The following is a 19,736-nucleotide window of genomic DNA, read 5'->3' on the forward strand; positions in this document are numbered from 1 at the left end:
CCATACACTACGGACAATTTAGCCTACCCAATTCACCTGTACCGCATGTCTTTGGACTGTGAGGGAAACCGGAGCACCCAGAGAAAACCATGCGAACGCAGGGAGAACATGCAAACTCCACACAAAAACGCCAACTAAGCCGCGGTCCGAACCAGAGACCTTCTTGCTGTGAGGCGACAGCACTACCTACTGCGCCGCCCCTAACCCAGCACATATATTAGCATATTTCATTTATTAATATTTCAGAAAGGATTTCAGAAAATGACAAGCAACACTAGTCTGAATGTGGAACATGAATGAGACAATCTGAATTTTAATGTCATATGACTTCAGCAACTACTGTCTATTTTACTCTATTTTTAAGCAAATTGTGCTGCCTTAATGAGCATAAAGTGACAGTTTACTCAAAAAAGCTTATTTACTCACTATTTATTCACCCAAATATGGGGTAAAACAGTTTGAAAAAGTATAGATAGATAGATAGATAGATAGATAGATAGATAGATAGATAGATAGATAGATAGATAGATGGATGGATGGATGGATGGATGGATGGATGGATGGATGGATGGATGGATGGATGGATGGATGGATGGATGGATGGATGGATGGGTGGATGGATGGATGGATGGATGGATTGATTGATTGATTGATTGATTGACTGATTGATTAAGCAATTTGTGTTGGGACACCATGAAGGAATTGTGTGGAACCCAGCATATTTTAGCATATTTTATTAAGCAATATTTCAGAAAGTATTTCAGAAAATGACAACCAACACTATTCTGAATGTGAAACATAAATGAGACAATATGAATATTAATGTCATATGACTTAAAATCAACAACTATTGTCTATTTTTCTCTATTTTAAGCAAACTGTGTTACTTTAATGAGCATAAAGGGATAGTTTACTCAAAAATGTTAATTTACTTACTATTTAATCACCCTGAAGGGGTTTCAAACCATTATAAGTTTTTTTTATTTTGGGGGGTTGAACACAAAAGAAGATATTTCAGAAAAAGCTGAAAACCCGTAACCATTTATTAGTAGCAAAAAACAAAACACAAAAACAAATACAATGGAAGTCAATGGTTACAGGTTTTCAGCTTTCTTCAAACTATCTTCTTGTGGCGTTAGCTGAAAAAATATGCAAATATGCAAATTTCATTTTTGGGTGAACTATGCCTTTAAGGATTACAGCACAGCCCTAAAATACTTATTAATTATCATTTTAAATAATTACACAGTACTTTGAACTACTAGATTTTACTGATTTGCACTTTAAAAAATTACTTTAGCTATTTATTATTTGAAATATGAGTTGAAACAACACAATTCTTAAGTTTTTCAGACAGCTTAATTGCTTTATGTTTGTTCACTTAAAAATGTAAAAACTTGTGTTGTTAAATGTAAACATTTTTATAATTTAAAAATAAAGAAAATGATAGTATATTTGATTAAAAATAAGTGTTTTGTTTCAGAAAATGACAGACAGCATTATTCTGAATGTCAAACATGAATGAGACAATATGAATTTTCACAAGTTTACACTTACACACTGTAAAAAAATCCTGGTTGCCTTACATTTTTAGGCTGAATCAAATTAACCTTATGCGTCCATACAACTTATATTATGTTGAAGTGACCTAAAACAGCTTGCGTAACTTATAAAGTTAAGTTAGAACATGATTAATTTATTTAATAAGTTGCAATGAATTAAAAACATGCTGTCAGGACTAATTGTTAATTTTTTTACAGTGCAGATGTTTGAAGAATGAAGCATATTTGGTGCTGTCCAGGGAGAGGGCTCTGAGCTCGGAAAAAACACAACAAGTGTTATTCCCCTTGTCAGGAGCATGAGAGACGTTGGGCCCCGAGTCAAGCATCTAGCTCGGCCCCTGAAAGCTCCCCCTAGGTAGATAGTCAGGGTGGTGGAGGGATGCTAAAGTCGTGAGATAATGAATGTAGGATGAGTTTGGTGTGTGGGTTTGGTCTAATGCTGATTGGATAATAGAATGATTGTCAATGATGTGTTAGAATTGTTGAAGCATCTGTGCATGCTCCTCCTGAAGTTTGTTTATAAAACATAACTTAATGTCATATGACTTCAATTCAGCAACTATTGTCTATTTTACTGTATTTTTGAGCAAATGATGCCGTGTTGGCACGGTGGTGCAGTGGGTAGCGCAATCGCCTTACAGCAAATAGCTCGCTGGTTCGAGTCCCAGCTAGGTCAGTTGCCATTTCTGTGTGGAGTTTGCATGTTCTCCCCGTGTTTGCGTGCATTTCCTCCGGGTGTTCCGGTTTCCCCCACAAGTCCAAAGACATGCGCTATAGGTAAATTAGGTAAGCTGTAAGTGTATGTGTGTGAATGAAGTGTATGGATGTTTCCCAGTGATGGGTTGAGGCTGGAAGGGCATCCACTGCGTTAAAAGCATATGCTAGATAAGTTGGTGGTGTATTCCGCTGTGGCGCCCCCAGATTAATAAAGGGACTAAGCCGAAAAGAAAACGAATGAATGAATGATGCTGCTTTGATAAGCATTAAAGGGATAGTTCACCCCCCCCCCCCCCAATTAATTTACTCACTATTTACTCTCCCTCAACTGGTTTTAAACCTTTATGAGTTTCGTTTGTTTTCGTTGAACACAAAAGAAGATATTTCGAAGAAAGCTGAAAACCTGTAACCATTAACTTACATAGTAAAACAAACACACACAATGAAAGTCAATGGTTACAGGTTTCTAGCTTTCTTCAAAATATCTTCTTTTGTGTTCAACAGAAAGAAACTCAAGCAGGTTTTAAACAAATGAAGGCTGAGTAAATGACGGAGTTTTTGGGTGAACTATCGCTTTAATACAGTTTTAAATACATTCTGAATATGACAAATGTACATTCCAAAAGGGCAAAGGTCAGGGGTCGCGCTTACCACTAACAATCTAACGATTGATATCAGTCTGACAAAACTAAAATCCTTCGCTCCCAGAGCAGAAAGCACATGAAGGTTTGAGAGAAATGAATAAATGTTGCAGAGAGCCCAGAACAAACAGCTCAATCGTTAGTAAAAGACATATAAAAATGCACACAAAACAAAAAGCAAGGAAATAAACAAACCGGCCAGAATCACGAGGGGGAAACAGATGCACAGAAAGACGGAGGGAGGACACTGAGGGTGGAGGTAAAAAGCCTCCTTCAATTAGCATCGTAAAATAAAATACTTTGTAAAAGGAAATAAATGCTGCGGCGAGAGGAAGATTCATGCTCTGAAATAAACTGCAGCTGTTGAATTTTTAATTGGAGAGGTCCTAATTACGGTCATCAGACAGAGCTCCTAAACACATTCCACTTCTCTCTCTTTTCTCTCTCTCTTTTCTTTCGCAGTGGTGGAGGAGAAGTCCGGGTGTTCGCTTCCATTTCATTAATATTTGATGCAATGAGTCCGGCTGCCTCAGCTGCGCAGCGCGGCCCAGAAAACAGCCTCCATTACGCATGCTGCTGTCTTACGGACGCGCGCATTAGCTGGATGTCAGAAGTGTGTGTGTGTGTGTGTGTGCATGTGTGTTACGAGCGGGGCGGTGTCTCGTCAAATGGTTCTGTCGATTGATGCTATTCGATGGTGGAAAAACACTTGGGTGTGAGCCATAATTGAACTGACACCAATAATGAAACCAGATAGTGTCTCGGAGCCGCCAGCAATATGCTAAAGATATTGATGCTCCTAATAATTCCCGGGACTTGGACAGGATTAACGGAACAGAGGAACCTCTCGCGAAATAACGGCGTTAAATTACACCCCGCGCCAACTTGCGGAAAGTCCTCATCTGTCAGCGCTGACATGGAGATGGGAGTTTTTTTTTCTCAGTTGTAGTATTGCACACATTTAAAACAGATTCTGTTATTTGTACAATGAAATAAATGGAGGGAAAACGGAGAAAGGAGATATGTTATAATTCTAACCCCGAAATCAAAACTTTTTTTGAAAGTCATCTGTGTTCACTGTGTTTATTTGGTCAAAAATATAGTAATAGTGTGCTATATTATTTCAATTAATTTAAATATGATCATTACTCCTGTCTGATTTGATGCACATTATTCATTCATTCATTTTCTTTTCAGCTTAGTCGCTTTATTAATCCAGGATCGCCACAGCGGAATGAACTGCCAACTTATCCAGCATATGTTTTACACAGCGGATGATTCATAGTGTACGTAATATAAAGTTTTACCAATTGTGTTAATAAGTTGCAAAATCAAATAAACTTATTAATAAATCAAATAAATAAATTGATCTTATTTATTAATATGACTGTTTTTCTGTATGTGGATCACATAAATGGAGCCTTGATCACCCATAAAAGACTTTTAAAACAATTTTAAATATGTAAATGCTCTAAATTAACACTTTTTAAATTAATACTACATACTTGTTGTAATAAGGGAGCTCATAAAATAATTGTTTACTTTTTAAGTAAACTACAGCACTACCTGTAGTGCTGTAGTCGACAGCACTACCTACTGCGCCACTGCGTCGCCTGATGCGCATTAAACATTTCTTATTATTATATCTCCAAATTCTTTGAACAAAGTTTAAAAGAGCTTTTATAATATTTTATAAGTCTGTACTGTAACTTTTGATCATTCTTTTCATCGCTGCTGAATAATAATTAAATAATAATAATAATAATAATAGAAAAATGTTTCCACTGTTAGTATATTTAACAATGATTTTTAACATCGTTTCAATGACACATCAGAAAATCTATAAAAAGCTAAACCATTTTTTTTATTCATAATTTGAAGAAATGTTTTTAAAACCAAACAATGCATATTACGAGCTCCATTATTACTAATCAAAATACTATATGAGTTTTTATATAGCATTAATAATAAATAGGCTAAATTAGAGTGTTTGCAGTTTTTAAAAATGTAAACAATTATTTTATGAGCTCCATTATTACAACAAGTATGCAGTTTTAATTAAAAAGTGTTAATTTAGAGCATTTACATATTTAAAATAGTTTTAAAAGTCTTTTATGGGTGATCAAGGCTGCATTTATGTGATTAACATAAAGAAAAACAGTAATATTAATTAATAAGATCAATTTATTTATTAATCAGTTTATTTAATTTTACAACTTATAACGCAACTGGTAAAACTTTATATAAAGTACACTATGAATCATTTTATAAGCATTAGCATAATAGTTAATTCATTATCTGTTAAGCATTAACTAATAGACATTAGTGGTTTATAAATACAGCTACAAATGCTCTATTCTTGACTTAAGAGCAGATTTATAATGTGCTTAATGATTGTACTTTCATACTTTGTTAAGTATTATCATATTTAAGTATTGCATTATTTACAAACCAGTTATTTAAGAATAGTTGGAGCTATTTTAAGATCATTCAAAATGCATAAGTAAATGATTAATAAACTATTCAAATTCACAGTTATATATTTTAATATTCAGGCATATAGTTAATTAATAGTTTTGTGACCTACGTGAGGACTATTTATGCTTTATAAATATTTTATAAATGACAGTTAAAGGCTCAGTTAGTCTAAACAGAAAAATAAATAAATTACTTTATTAATTTCTATTCATTTCAAGACACACAAATGAAACTGTATCAACTGAAAAATAAATCTTAGCAATCTTATCTAAAACAAAATTACTGTACAGTTTAAACATCGTTAAATAACATTGAAATGTTGTATCGTAATATATTGTTAAATTAATATATTGTTGTTGTTTTATCCAATTTTATTTAATTGTATTTATTTCTAACTGTATTTTGACACTTCTGTTATTCTGCAATGCTTAAAGTTTACAGCAATTTTTTAAGATAAGATTGCAAACATTTATTGTTCATTTGATACTAAACCTTTTATTGTCATTCATAAGGGATTTATAAAGCATGAATAGTCCTCACTTTAGATTTGGTCACAAAACTGCATAAAGTTAAGTTAATTAAGCATTTATTAACATACATAGTAACCATTAATATATGTCTGAATAATTAAATATATAAATGTTGATTCCCTGCCTACACGTGGGTTTCCTCCGGGTGCTCCGGTTTCCCCCACAGTCCAAAGACATGTGGTATAGGTGAATTGGGTAGGCTAAATTGTTCGTAGTGTATGAGTGTGAATGAGTGTGTGTGGATGTTTCCCAGAGATGGGTTGCAGCTGGAAGAGCATCCGCTGCGAAAAACATGTGCTGGATAAGTTGACGGTTCATTCCTCTGTGGCAACCCCGGATTAGAAAAGGGACTAAGCTGACAAGAAAATGAATAAATGAATGAATAAATGTTGATTTGAATAGTTTATTAATCGTTTACTAACTCGTTCGGAATGATCTTAAAAGCCACCAACTACTCTTAAATACAAATGATTTGTAAATACTGAAATACTGAATTTAGAAATGAACAATTAATAAGTAATAAAGCATGCAAATACAATCATTAAGCTCATTATAAATGTGCTTATAAGTCAAGAATACAGCATTTGTAGGTGTATTTATAAACTGCTTACTAACGTCTTTTAATGCAGAGGTAATGCTTAACAGATAATGAATTAACTATTTGCTAATGGTTAATAGATGATTCATAGTGTGTAGCTATTATAAAATGTTACCACGCAATTTATTTAAATTAAACATTAAAGCTAAATACATATTTTCATTCAGTCAAGACATGTTAAATTAACATTAAATACATTTAAATTACAAAAGTTTAAAAAAAATGTACAGCTGAAGTCAAAATTATTATTATTATTATTATTATTATTATTATCATTATTATTATTATTATTATTATTAGCTGTCCTGAATATTCAACACAATCTCACGGCAATTCGTAACTTTTTGATTTAGTGGCTAATTCGTATGAAATCGTACGATCTAATTCGTACAATTTAGTACGATTTGCTCATCCGCCAATCACGGTTGGGTTTTGGGGTGGGGTTAGGTGCCACATCTCCTTTTTAAAATCGTACAATTTCGTACGACTGAACTCGTACGAATTCGCCACTAAACTGTCAAATCGTAAAATACTTACGTTTTCTCGTGAGATCAGGCTGGAATATTTCCCCCCAATTTCTGTTTAGAGGACAGCTAATTTCTAATAACTGATTTATTTTATCTTTGCCATGCTGACAGTACATAATATTTTACTAGTTATTTTTTAAGACACAAGTATTCAGCTTAAAGTGTGATTTAAAGGCTAGGTTAATTATAGTTAATAAGGCAAGTTAGGGTAATTACTCATTGTATAATATATAACGGTTTTTCAGTAGACAATCAGAAAACACTATTGCTTAAAAGGGCTAATAATACCTTAAAATGGTTTTACAAATGTTTTATTCTAGCCAAAATAAAACAAATAGGACTTTCTCTAGAAGAAAAAATATTCTAGGAAATACTGTGAAAAAATTCCTTGCTCTGTTAAACATCATTTAGGAAATATTTTAAAAAAGTGTAAATAAAATTTCTATTAAATAAAACCATAATTCCTTTTAATGCATTTTTATTTAGAAATCTTCAAGGGGTCTCCAATACTTCTGCCTCTTCTACCAGTGTTTTTCCCAGTCCATGGCTGTTTTACAAATAAGACACCCACTCGCCGTGTCATAACCGGGCCCCTGACATGCTTTGGCCCTGTAAATCACCCTGATATTCGGGGTGATCACTCAGGGGCCCCTCGTCAATCCAGCCGGCCCTGACCCCCTCGGGCACCGCGGATGCTCCCCGGGGCCCAAACCCTTCAGAGTGGGTCATTATTAAACCTCTCGCTCCTCTATTCCCCTGTGAGTCGGAATCATCTCAGCCCGGCCCAACCGCCTCTTTCATGTCTGAGATTAGGGTATGGGGGGGGGGGGGTCGTTTCACTCTCTCAGAGCATCATGGGTAATAAGTGGAGGCCCCTAGAGGCGCAGGAGACACACACGCACACACAGAGAAAGCTGTTTTTTTGCTATGAGGGCTGGTGTTTGGGATGTTGAATCGGGACAGTAGTGTCAGAGCTACTGCAGCAGGGCTTCGTCTCAATTCATGCAGATACAGTCGGTCTTCAGATGTGGCTCCCAGTCCTTGCTTTCCAAAGAAAAACCCCTTTCTTTTTAGTTGTAGTCAACAAGTTCAGGGAATCCACACAATTTATGATGGAAAAATATTCTGACGATATTTGCATTTGTCCAATACTTTTACCATAACATACTCTTAAACTAAAGCTGGCTAGGTTACGCTTTACAATACGGTTTCATTAGTTAATACTAGCATGAACTAAGTATAAAAATTACTTGAAGAGTATTATTATTAATTATAGTTCAACATTTGCTAATGCTTTAATAAAATCCAAATACATGCTTGTTAACATTACTTAATGCACCGTGAGTTAACATGAACAAATTTATTTCCCTTAACCAACGTTAACTAACATGAACAAATACTGTAGTAAACATATTTGTTATTGTTTGTGTTAGTAAACACATGAAATGACATTATCTAATACAACCTTATTGTAAAGTGTTACTGCTTTCTGAAGAGGGTTTTTGCAGTGATGCCAACCTTTCAGTTAGCCCCTTGACTTAAGTTTACTTCACTATATCGCAATTGAATCGGTTACATATTTAAACCATAATCCATTTTCCTTAGTCTCTATTTCAGAGGTTGCCAAAGCGGAATGAACCACCTTTAAATCATAATATTATAATCAAAACATAAAACAATCATGACAAAATATATTTTATTTATATATTTATATATTATTTATATATGTCTAGTTTCTGGTGATTTTTGATAGATATTACTTAGCAACAGTTATTTATTAATTTGGGACAAGGAAGCTCATTCGAGTTGTAAAGCATTACTTTGCTACAGCAATCCACATGTAAATATTTATTTTGATGCTTTTAGAGGTTAAATTGAAATCAAATACCACCAAACTGCCCATACTACTTTACGAATATTGTTAAAATATGGTTCATGACAAACTATATATCATTGGATAGCTTCAAATGTCTACTTTCTTGTGATTTCAGCTATAAAAGTACTTGTATGGCCTTTCTTATGTGTATAGTAAAGTGTCTTACAGTATATATTAGTTATGCATAGGTTTTTTTTAAATAGCTCTTATTCCCAGTGATGTGTTTGTATTTATGATTAATTTTTGTTGCACCGTTGTCTTGCGAGACACATTTCATTCCTCTGTATGTTCACAAGCTCGAATTGTCTTGACTTATTGATACATATTACTAAGCAACAGTTGTTTATTAATTTGGAACAAGGATGCTCATTAGAGTTGTAAAGCATTACTTTGCTACAGCAGTCCAAATGTAAACACTTCTTTATGTTTTTAGAGGCTAAATTCAAATCAAATACCACCAATCAGCCCATACTACTTTAGAATTTGATGATCGTATTCGTCAAAACATACACAGAAGTAAGGGACAATTAAGGGGTTTATACACTGTAAAAGATGTTGCGTTCTACATAATTCCTTCTTGTTGTCTTAAAACAAATCAATTAAGTTAATTTAATTGTATTTACAAATTTAAGTGGATTAAACAAGTGACAATTAAGTTGTCCCAAAAAATCTCAAGAATTGTGTTGTTTCAGCTCATTTTAAATAGGTAGTTTGAACAAGCAGCAAAGGTATTTTTAAGAGTGTTTTTCTTTTAAAAGAAGCATTGTTTTTAGTGTGAAGAATATTTCAGCTCCTTTTCTACTACTCAAAGATGATTCCTTGGATTTACTAAACTTTTTAAGTTAAGTGGTTGAAATGGGTTGAATTTAAACAAAAGTTTTAAATAATTAAAAGTGAAAGACTTTTATGTTGTAAAATAAATAAATAAATAAATAAATCTACAGTACTTCAAATAAATTCTGTTCTCTTTCCCTATTTATTTTATACCAACAATTCAGAAATACTGTATATAATAGGAAATGTTCTCCCTCCCCCAGTATAATATATAAGTTCATATACATACACATGTATGATTAGCATTTACATTTAACTAATTATTTTAAAATCAAACAAACATGCATTTAACACATTTAATAGGGTATATGCAGAAGTTTGCGGAAGGACTTTTAATTTTTACCTGGGTCAATCGCTTCCGGTCAACTGCATGGCGTTATAAAATCGGCGTGTTTAAGGTCTGTTTTCTTTAAAAATCAATGATCTTCACTGCCGGATTGATATACGAAAGGAAGTAAGCCTCAGAATGTACAAGAAGCACTGCATTAAATATAGTTTTTCTGCGCCATGTCTTTTACATTTATTTTACTCCAGTAATTTCAATGGCAATTCTGTGCAAGCCTGCTAATCCTGACGGGTGCGTGGATGTAAACGGCTTTTCATCTCGTTTTACGCTTGAACAACTAAATGAACGCTGAAGTCTGTTTAACTGATTGTATTTTAATTACATTACAACATCGATGCTGTAAAAGGAACCGGAAAAAAGTCACATTAATTGTTCACCGCAAGTTTATCAGTATGGGAAGAAATACTAGCTGTGCATATGCGCTATAACTACTTAAACTGCAATCATATAATAATAATAATAATAATATTTTATGCTAAAAAAGCTAGCAGACCTGATAATACTGATGCTGACAATATTAAATGGTCAAATACTGACTAAAAACACAAAAATAAATAATGTGCAAATAATTACTCATGTAAAATAATGATCAAAGATGTAAAATAAGTCTTTGATGTTCCTAGAGTGTGAATATTCACATCGAAATATCCCACAGCTAATTTTTAGAGCTCCTTAAAACTGCCCCTTTTTAGGCTTTAATCCAAATTGTGCTATTTTGGTGACCGTCGCTTTAAATTCAAATGAGATTGTGCTTTTTTCAAAAGAGGGCGGAGCTACAAGCACATTTGTGTCAGCATAGCAGCAGATTCAAAACAACAACAAAAAAAAACTATAATGGCTGCTTCTCACTTAGTGCTGTTTATGCTAATGAGGAGAAGATCATCACTAATAGGCAGCACTCTCCCCCTCTGATGACACGTACTGAGGGAGAATGTCAATCAAAGTGTTTCAACAGACTGCTTTTATAAATTGTGATTACAAAAAATAAAATTAATTATTGTTTACAATTAGAGGTTGACTATATTCATACAATGTTGTCTCACGACTGTGTTTAAACTTCTTATGAAATTGATATTTGCATAATAGGCTTTTATCTGTTTTAAGATGTTTGTAGGCAAGAAAATCCCTCTTTTCTATTTTTACTCATATTTTTAATGCTTACAGTGTGTTGAATATTTAAACAGCAGGGTCATGCTGTTCACACTGTGAAGAAGAGTGTAAAAACTGTACGGGTAAAAAAAACGGGTAAGCAATTTTTGTGAGATTGCATCTCATCTGGGTGAAATGTGAAGTTTTTTCTGTCTGGTGTCTAATTGAGTCAGACAGGGGGAAGCGGAGGAGAGTGGACCTGTCATCTCCAATCCCACTTCACCTTCATTAACATCAAACTTTTATAGTGCTCTCAGAAATTCTGCCATGAAGTATGAAGTGTGCCACTCGCTCACTCTCAGACTGAGGTGAAAAAAAAAGTGCTGAGAAGAGAAATATAAATCTACAATTCACTTTCCTGAATGAAATAAAGCTACCTGAAAGATATATCATGTTATTAGCCCTACATTATAATTCTTTTAAAATATTTGTGCTGTTTTAAGAAAAAAAGTGCTAGAAAAATGCTGTTTAATGGAGACAATTGTTTTTAAACATAATAGTTTTAATAACTAATTTCTAATAACTAAATTATTTTGTTTTTGCTGCCATGTCAGTGCATATATTTTTCTACATATACAGTACTCAACATATATAAGTCCACCCCTCAAAATCTATCTTTTAAATACACTGAAAAAAGTGTTGCATGCAAAACTGTTGCGAACAATTTATTTGTGTTGAATTTAAACAAACTAATTAAATGGAGCAATGTTTAACTTAATTTGTTTGTTTAAATTTAGCCCAAATAAACGTAAAAAAATGTACAAAACGTAAAAAAAAATGAGTAAATCGAAGGAATCATCTTTGAATGATTTTTTTCAGTGTACATATTTTTAATAGGAAGCTATACAATATTATATTTGTACATATATATTAGATTAGTCAGTATTGAAGCCAAATCGGGAGTTTATCTAACAAAACAACTTACGATAACGGTCCAAAAACTAGTACACCCAAATTTATATGTTATAGAAAAATATTAAATACAAATAAAAAAAAGAGGGAAAAATCAAGAGAAGCAAAAAATTGTAAAAATTTTGTTGAAATTTTGTAGGTTGTAATTGTTTTCTTGCAATATTTAGCTTGAATTTAATTGTATTTTCTTTCAATTTCTAAATATGTTTGGTAACTAAAATATTATTTTAATAAAAATATCTGTTTACATAATCTGTTTTGTTTAAATGCACCAAAATACATTGCCTATATTCACAGAGAAATTGATAAAAATATTCATTTTCGAAATGGGGTGTACTCAGTAACGCTGAGCACTGTATTTTAAGATACTAGTATTCAGCTGAAAGTGCAATTTAAAGGTTTCGCTTGATTAATTAGCTTGTCTAAGTTAGGTCAATTAGGCAGGTTATTGGATAAAAGTGGTTTATGTAGACAATAATAATAAATAAATGTCATAAGGGGGCTAATAATACTGTAATACTTGTAAAACTGCTATTATTCCAGCATAACTAAAAGAAATAAGGCTTTCTCCAGAGGAAAAAATATTATAGGAATAACTGAAAATTTCATTTGCTCTATTAAACATCACTTGGGAAATATTAATACACAAATTTGATATGTAGTTTAGGCCACACGGTCGCTCAGTGGGTAGCACTTCACAGCAAGAAGGTCGCTGATTTGAGTCCCGGCTAGGTCAGTTGGCATTTCTGTGTGGAGTTTGCATGTTCTCACTGTGTTCTGATTGGTCAGTTGTGACATTCCAAGGTATGTTATTCCAAGATAACAACCGCTAAATAAGACGTGTCTTAACACGACGCAACAAAATTCCAGCGACAAGCAATTTGTCTATATGTACCAAACGCGACCCAACAGAAACATTTAAATACCAGCCATTCATTTAAATACACTGCTCTCCCAATGATATAGTAAGGTTTATAATCTAATGAAAACATATTTAACCTATTTAACATGATTAAAAATACATAGCCTATATACACATACATATACATATATTTTCAAGATCTGAGATGAACTATCTGCTGCTGCTTTCAGTAATATTTTTACATGAAATGGTGTTCAAACTGGGCGACACAGTGGCTTAGTGGTTGGCACTCTCGCCTCACAGCAAGAAGGTCACTAGTTTGAGTTCCAGCTGGGTCAGTTGGCATTTCTGTGTGGAGTTTGCAAATTCTGCCCACGCTGGTGTGGGTTTCCTCTGAGTCCTCCGATTTCCCCCACAGTCCGAAGACAAGCGATATATGAGAATTGAAAAAACTAAATTAGTCGTTGTTGGAATTTCTAGCAAATTCCATGCGTGTTCAATAAAAAGTTCAGAAGAGGGTTTTCTTCAATGTTAACCATATTTGTAATTTATAGGATACAAATCAATAATTCGATTTACAAAATTCTGGTCTCCCCAATGCAATTCAAGAGTAACATTCAGTAGGTGTGCAACAACTTTCATTTCCTGACTCCAACTTTTATAGGCAGCTGATATCAACAGGTGGAGTTTAGTGAAATTCATCATTTGTCAATCATTTTCCAGTCCTCCATTGGCCGCACCCATACATACATCCTCTTTTTTTTTTAAATTCTCTGCACAACATTAAAAGCATAATACTTATCAACTGCAGGCACAGGACATCAACATGGCATCAGATTGACGTTGTACCCTAAGTCATGGGGTTGTTGCCATTTGTTTGGAAAGAAAATCTGGTTGATGTCAGAACTCAACGTCAGGCTGACGTCAATGTCCAACGTCCAACCTAAAATCAACCAAATATCAACATCAAATTATGTTTCAGCTTGACATTGTGTGTACATTACCACTGACGTCTAACAGATGTTGGATTTTGGTTGCCATACCTGACTAATAAATGTCAGTATTTCACATCAATATGACGTTGGTTTAAGATGTTGGCTTGACGTTAAATTTTGGTCACTTTCTCTCTCACAACTTAAAATCATCCAAATACTATCCACCTATTTTTAGGCACATTTTGCATATGCGCATAAAAAACGGTTGATGGAAACGCCATGATGCGCATAAATTTGAAAATGTGCATAAAAACGTATGCGCAAAACTGAGTAGGATAAACTTTTTATTCGATAAGAAAAGATGCGCATAAACTACGATGGAAACACTTTTACCGCGCAAATTTCAGTATGCACATTAAAAAAGGTCATGTGATTTTGTTATAAGAGATCATGTGATGTGAAAATGTGCATAAATGGACAAACCAGCAGGCTGAGCACACTGTAAAACATCTGAACTGTTGTTTTGGTTATTCTAAAACACCTTACCGTTTAAGTACTAGTGTTATTATATTATTAATGACCTCCAGAATCAAGAGCGTATGTGTCTGACAACTTCAAATGCCACCGCGCGTTCACTGCATGTTAGGATTGCCTTCTGAGGCACAAGTCATTTATAAGATGGAGAAAAGATTGACACAGTAAATTAAGTTTTTACTGTTGATATTTGACGCCAGTTGATCAGGAAGTGACGATTTTGTTTGCTTTGATTCGTTGAATGGAAACCCAGCTTTATTCGCACGTCTTTTATGCGATAATCCAATTTTGATTATAAAGTTCATTCACATTTTTGGATGGAAACATAGCTATTGTCCTTAGACACTGGCTAGACATTGAATTTTGGTCACCTGACATCACAACTTAAATCTAACCTAATATTAACATCTTAATGACGTTGTGTGCCTGCTGCGCTAAATGCACTACAGAATGTTTACACACATTCACAAATTGCATGTAAATGCATCAGCTTTTCACAGCATAATACTCACTACTCACTACTCTTGAGTGCTTTTTTATAGGTCTACTTTTTACTCATACTTTGAGTAATATTTGCAACAGATACTTTTATTCTACTTGCACTACATTTTTAGGCAAGTAATGGTACTTTTACTTGAGTATGATTTTTCAATACTCTTTCCACCACTGCATATGCTAAATAAGTCGGCGGTTCATTCCGCTGTGGTGACTCGTAATAAATAAAGGTACTAAGCCGAAGGAAAACGAATGAATGAATTTGAAAAAGCAGCAATTTTTTTTCTTAATGAGAGTTTCTATTCCCTTTCGGACGTGAGTTACAGTTGTATTGAATTCTGTTGTATTATTTTTCTTTGTTTATTAATTATAGTTATTTATTTATCTGTATTCTTTTACATGTTCGAAAAAAGTCTCAAGTCTAAATAAGTGTTGAAAACAATAAAAAAATAAATTGAAACCATGTATTTTTCAGATTTTTCTTCTCAAATGCAGTCATTCGTCTGAATCTAAAAACCAATTAAATTCCTCCTGCCTCCCCCCGTAAAGTCAAACACACGTGCAAATCACATTCACACTTTTGAAAATCCTCCCAGTAATGGGTTCAGGTTAGTGACCTCGCTGGTAAACACATATTCAAATTGTGTGGCGAGTGTTAAATTATTGACATCTCAATGAATATGCAGATGCAGTGAGGGTGTGTGTGTGAATGTGACCTGAACACTTTCAGTTTCCAGTCTGAACAGCCTCTGATAAAAAGCGTTTTGAGTTTTGTTGTGATGCTCGGTGTGCGTTTAGCGTTATTATGTTGTCTGCTTTTAATTTGCTTTGATGCGATTGTGTTGCTCGTGTTCCCCTGATAGACATTGTTAGAGAAGCAGTGTTCAGTGTCCCTCGCGGAGGAGCTGAGGTTTTCTTCTGTTCATGTTTCATTCATTTGCGTCGTTGTTCTTTGAGATCTGTTGGGAATGAGGATGTTCTGGATAAACGCGCTGCTGCTTATTCAAGAGACTCTTATTCTGACTCTCGGATTTTGTACTCACAGGAAATATTACAGTTCTTGTAAAGCATTCTAATGTTCAAGTAGTGTAGTTTGAGCTTTTTAATGCAGTATTCAGATTTTAGATATCATTTATACTGGACATATCAAGAATAGCAAGAAATTGTTAGTTGTAAAACGTATATTTCTAAATAGTATATTCTTATATATAAGGGTGGCATGTTGGCTCAGTGGTTAGCACTGTCGCTTCTCAGCAAAAAGGCCTCTTGTTCGAGTCCCAGCTGGGTCAGTTGGCATTTCTGTGCGGAGTTTGCATGTTCTCCCCGTGTTGTGCTCCGGTTTCCCTCACAGTCCAAAGACATGAGCTATAGATAAATTTAATAAACTAAATTGGCGGTAGTGTATGTGTGTGTGTGTGTGTGTGTGTGAGAGAGAATGAGTGTGTATGGGTGTTTCCCAGTACTGGGTTGCAGCTGGAAGGGCATCCGCTGTGTATAACATATGCTGGATAAGTTGGCGGTTCATTCTGCTGTGATGAAGGGACTAAGCCCAAGTGAAAATGAATGAATGAATAAAAGATATAACACAAAAATGGATCGATTTGTGTTGGGACGACATGAAGGATTTAGGTTAACCTATTAGTTTTTACAAATTTAGGTGAATTGAACATAAAACAATTAGGTTGTCCCCAAAAAAAGATGAATTGTGTTGTTTCGGCACATTTTAAATAAGTAGTTTGAAGTCGTTTTCCAGTGTACATAAAATATAAAAATAACAGTTATTTATTCATCTTAAAATAAGTTGCAAATGTTTTTAATTAGATAAAGCTCTGGTTTTCTAGGCACATTAATATTACTGTTGTGGAAAATATAAATTCCAAAATTCCAAATTTAGCACAAAAATAAAATAAATAAATAAATAAATAAACAGTTAAATTTCCCAGAGATGATTTGCGGCTAGAAGGGCATCCGGTGTGTAAAACATATGCTGGATAAGTTAGGGATTAAGCCGAAAAGAAAATGAATGAATGAATGATAAATTGTTTTATTATATAAAATTCTGAAGACATTTTGTTGCATAAAATCCTAAAATATACCAGTGCTTTAACATCAACATTTACACTGATTTTTAATCACAACAAACAAACAAACAAACAAACAAACAAACAAACAAACAAATATTTTGACAAGTTTTCTTTTTCTGGAAAAAATTATGATAAGAAAAAAAAAAAAAAAAACATCCCCGATAAATCCAACAAATACTGAAAATAATTGTGGTCTCTTAATTTGTATTATTTCACTGCTGTGTGTTTATTCATTTATTAATTTTCCTTCAGCTTAGTCCCTTTATTCATCAGGGGCCGCTACAGCGGAATGTGGAGGAAACACGCGGAGGAAACCCACACGAACACGGGGAGAACATGCAAACGCCGCACAAAAACGCCAACTTGTCCAGCCGGGACTCGAACTAGCGACCTTCTTGCTGTGAGGCCACCGTGTTGCCATGCCTGTAGTATGTGTTTACTGTACAAAAAAAGTTAACTAATTAAACATATACTGTAGCAGTAAGATTTGACATCTGCTCTCAATATTTGTAAAAAAATAATAACAAAACATTACAAAAAAACAAAAAACAAAAACTTTTATTCTTTTTTTTTTCGTAATTAGAAAAAATACATAAAATCACAAATTAAAAAACTAAATTAGATATAATTAAACCATGAACTTAATGTTCATCATACTACAATTGTATTTTTCTGAATGGTGGCTAATGTTAATTAAAAGGTTAATTAACAGTTTTATTAATTAATGATCATAAAAAAGACAATCTCAAAGTTATGCAGATGAATCGAAACAATGTACAGCTGTTTTATGTGTTTTAAATTTTTATATTCAGTTTTAAACTTATACATAAACTTACAATTTTAGGTTAATACTACAAGTTGTTTCTTATATTAGCTTTTAATATGATAATTATCCCAGTTGAGCCTTTAAATGGCACTTTAAGCTGAATACTAGTATCTTGAAAAATATCTAGTAAAATATTATTTACTGTCATCATGGCAAAGATAAAAGAAATCAGTTATTAGAAATGAGTTATCAAAACTATTATGATTAGAAATGTGTTGGGAAAATCTTCTTTCCGTTAAACAGAAAATGGGGGAAAAGATAAACAGGGGGGCTAATAATTCTGACTTCAACTGTATATATATTTAAATAATTGAATCTTATAGTTATTTTAGCATTCCCATGCATATAAATAATTATAAACAAACAAACCCAGCACAGCAACTAATGCAGATGAATTAATCCTCGTTGTAGTGTTGTTAGCCTACTATTAACCTGTTATTACTATTCTAGAACACATTATATGTACAATTACCTACGACAGATTTATATAATACTTTTTTTTCACTTTATGAGAGTATTTAATAATACAGATTACACTTAGAATACAGTTTAAACAAAGTGAAAACTAAATTTAGCCAGCAACATAGCAATATAAATAACCAATTAGTTTTATTAGGAATACTGCCATATACTGTATGCTATCTTTATCTATCGATACAGAAATACTAAATAATACACAAAGTTACATAAACACACCTGACCAGCCTCAGAGCTCTGAACACACACTTGACCACAAAAAAAAACTTCAAGGCATTTTGAATCAATTTACACACACACGCGCGCACACACACACACACACGCGCACAGGTCATAATGCCACGCAAGACCACTTGAGTTAAAAAGTAAGTTCCTGGAGTGAGTAGACTCTCTCTCTCTCTCTCTCTCTCTCTCTCTCTCTCTCTCTCGCTTCCACACGCACTCGCGTTCACACAGTCGCGCGCACTGACACACAACACCATCATCATCATCATCCTCGCTGCAAAAGCCACAGAACAGATGACCGCACTTACTGTGAATCAGGCGTCCCGTGAAGAAGTTCTTTCGCTGAATTGAACCCGTCCCCCGCCCTACTCCACCCCTCCTCCTTCACTCCCTCCCCTGTATTTCTCCTCTCCATCCCAGGCGCGCGTTTTACACTCCATAAGCCGGCGGGAGCGGTTTCTGGAGCCCGACTACCGGTTTTCCGTGCACCTCTTTTGGACTCGTGTTAAAAAAAGTCCCGCGCTCTCTCTCGCGCGCACATGGATGCTTACTGGCCGTGTTGCTCTGCATCTGGTTGCCAAAGCAAAGCACAATCAATATGGAAGGGGAGCGCTATTTTATGATTGGAGAAGTTGTTGTGTTTTTTGGTGGTGAAATTCATTATTTAGTATCTGAACCTTCAGCTATTCAGTATCATTTATTCATAAAGTCCCTTTTTGCCAGAAGGAAATGGATACAGCTGGAGAGATGGGGAGAGGGGAGAGAGAGGGAGAGTGAGAGAGAGAAAAAGAGAGAAACCTTGGGGAAGAAAACAAGCATGGAAGTTGGGATTGATGATATTGATCATGCACCGTCTTGAAATGAATGGATGGTGGTTTATTATTTTTTTAGTCTATTTGATGGATGGATTGACTGATTCGCATGTCTTGAAGGAGGGAAGGCCTTGAACATCAGAGGCGTAGCGTGCTGAGCAGCATGTGCAGATTTTGATGTCGATGCCTCAGATTCTCAGGCTCCGATAGTAGTACTCTCAAAAGACTGAGGGGAGAATTTGGTGAGAATAAAAGCACCCGCTGACAACGCTCTTCATTTGTACTTGCCGTCTGTGAAGTTTTAGTCTTCACTAAA

At 34.2% G+C, this 19,736-nt stretch overlaps 1 long non-coding RNA gene across 1 annotated transcript in view; it reads right to left on the reverse strand.

The window, feature by feature from the left end:
• LOC130230413 (uncharacterized) overlaps nt 1-18,966 on the reverse strand; it is a 110,645-nt gene extending 91,679 nt beyond the window's left edge. The window contains exon 1 of the long non-coding RNA XR_008837955.1: nt 18,917-18,966. This is a non-coding gene — a long non-coding RNA (uncharacterized LOC130230413). The remainder of the gene's footprint in view (nt 1-18,916) is intronic.
• Between the last annotated feature and the right edge of the window lie 770 nt (nt 18,967-19,736).

This window comes from Danio aesculapii, chromosome 6 (assembly GCF_903798145.1).
Source record: "Danio aesculapii chromosome 6, fDanAes4.1, whole genome shotgun sequence".
In the NCBI taxonomy this organism is placed as follows: domain Eukaryota; kingdom Metazoa; phylum Chordata; class Actinopteri; order Cypriniformes; family Danionidae; genus Danio; species Danio aesculapii.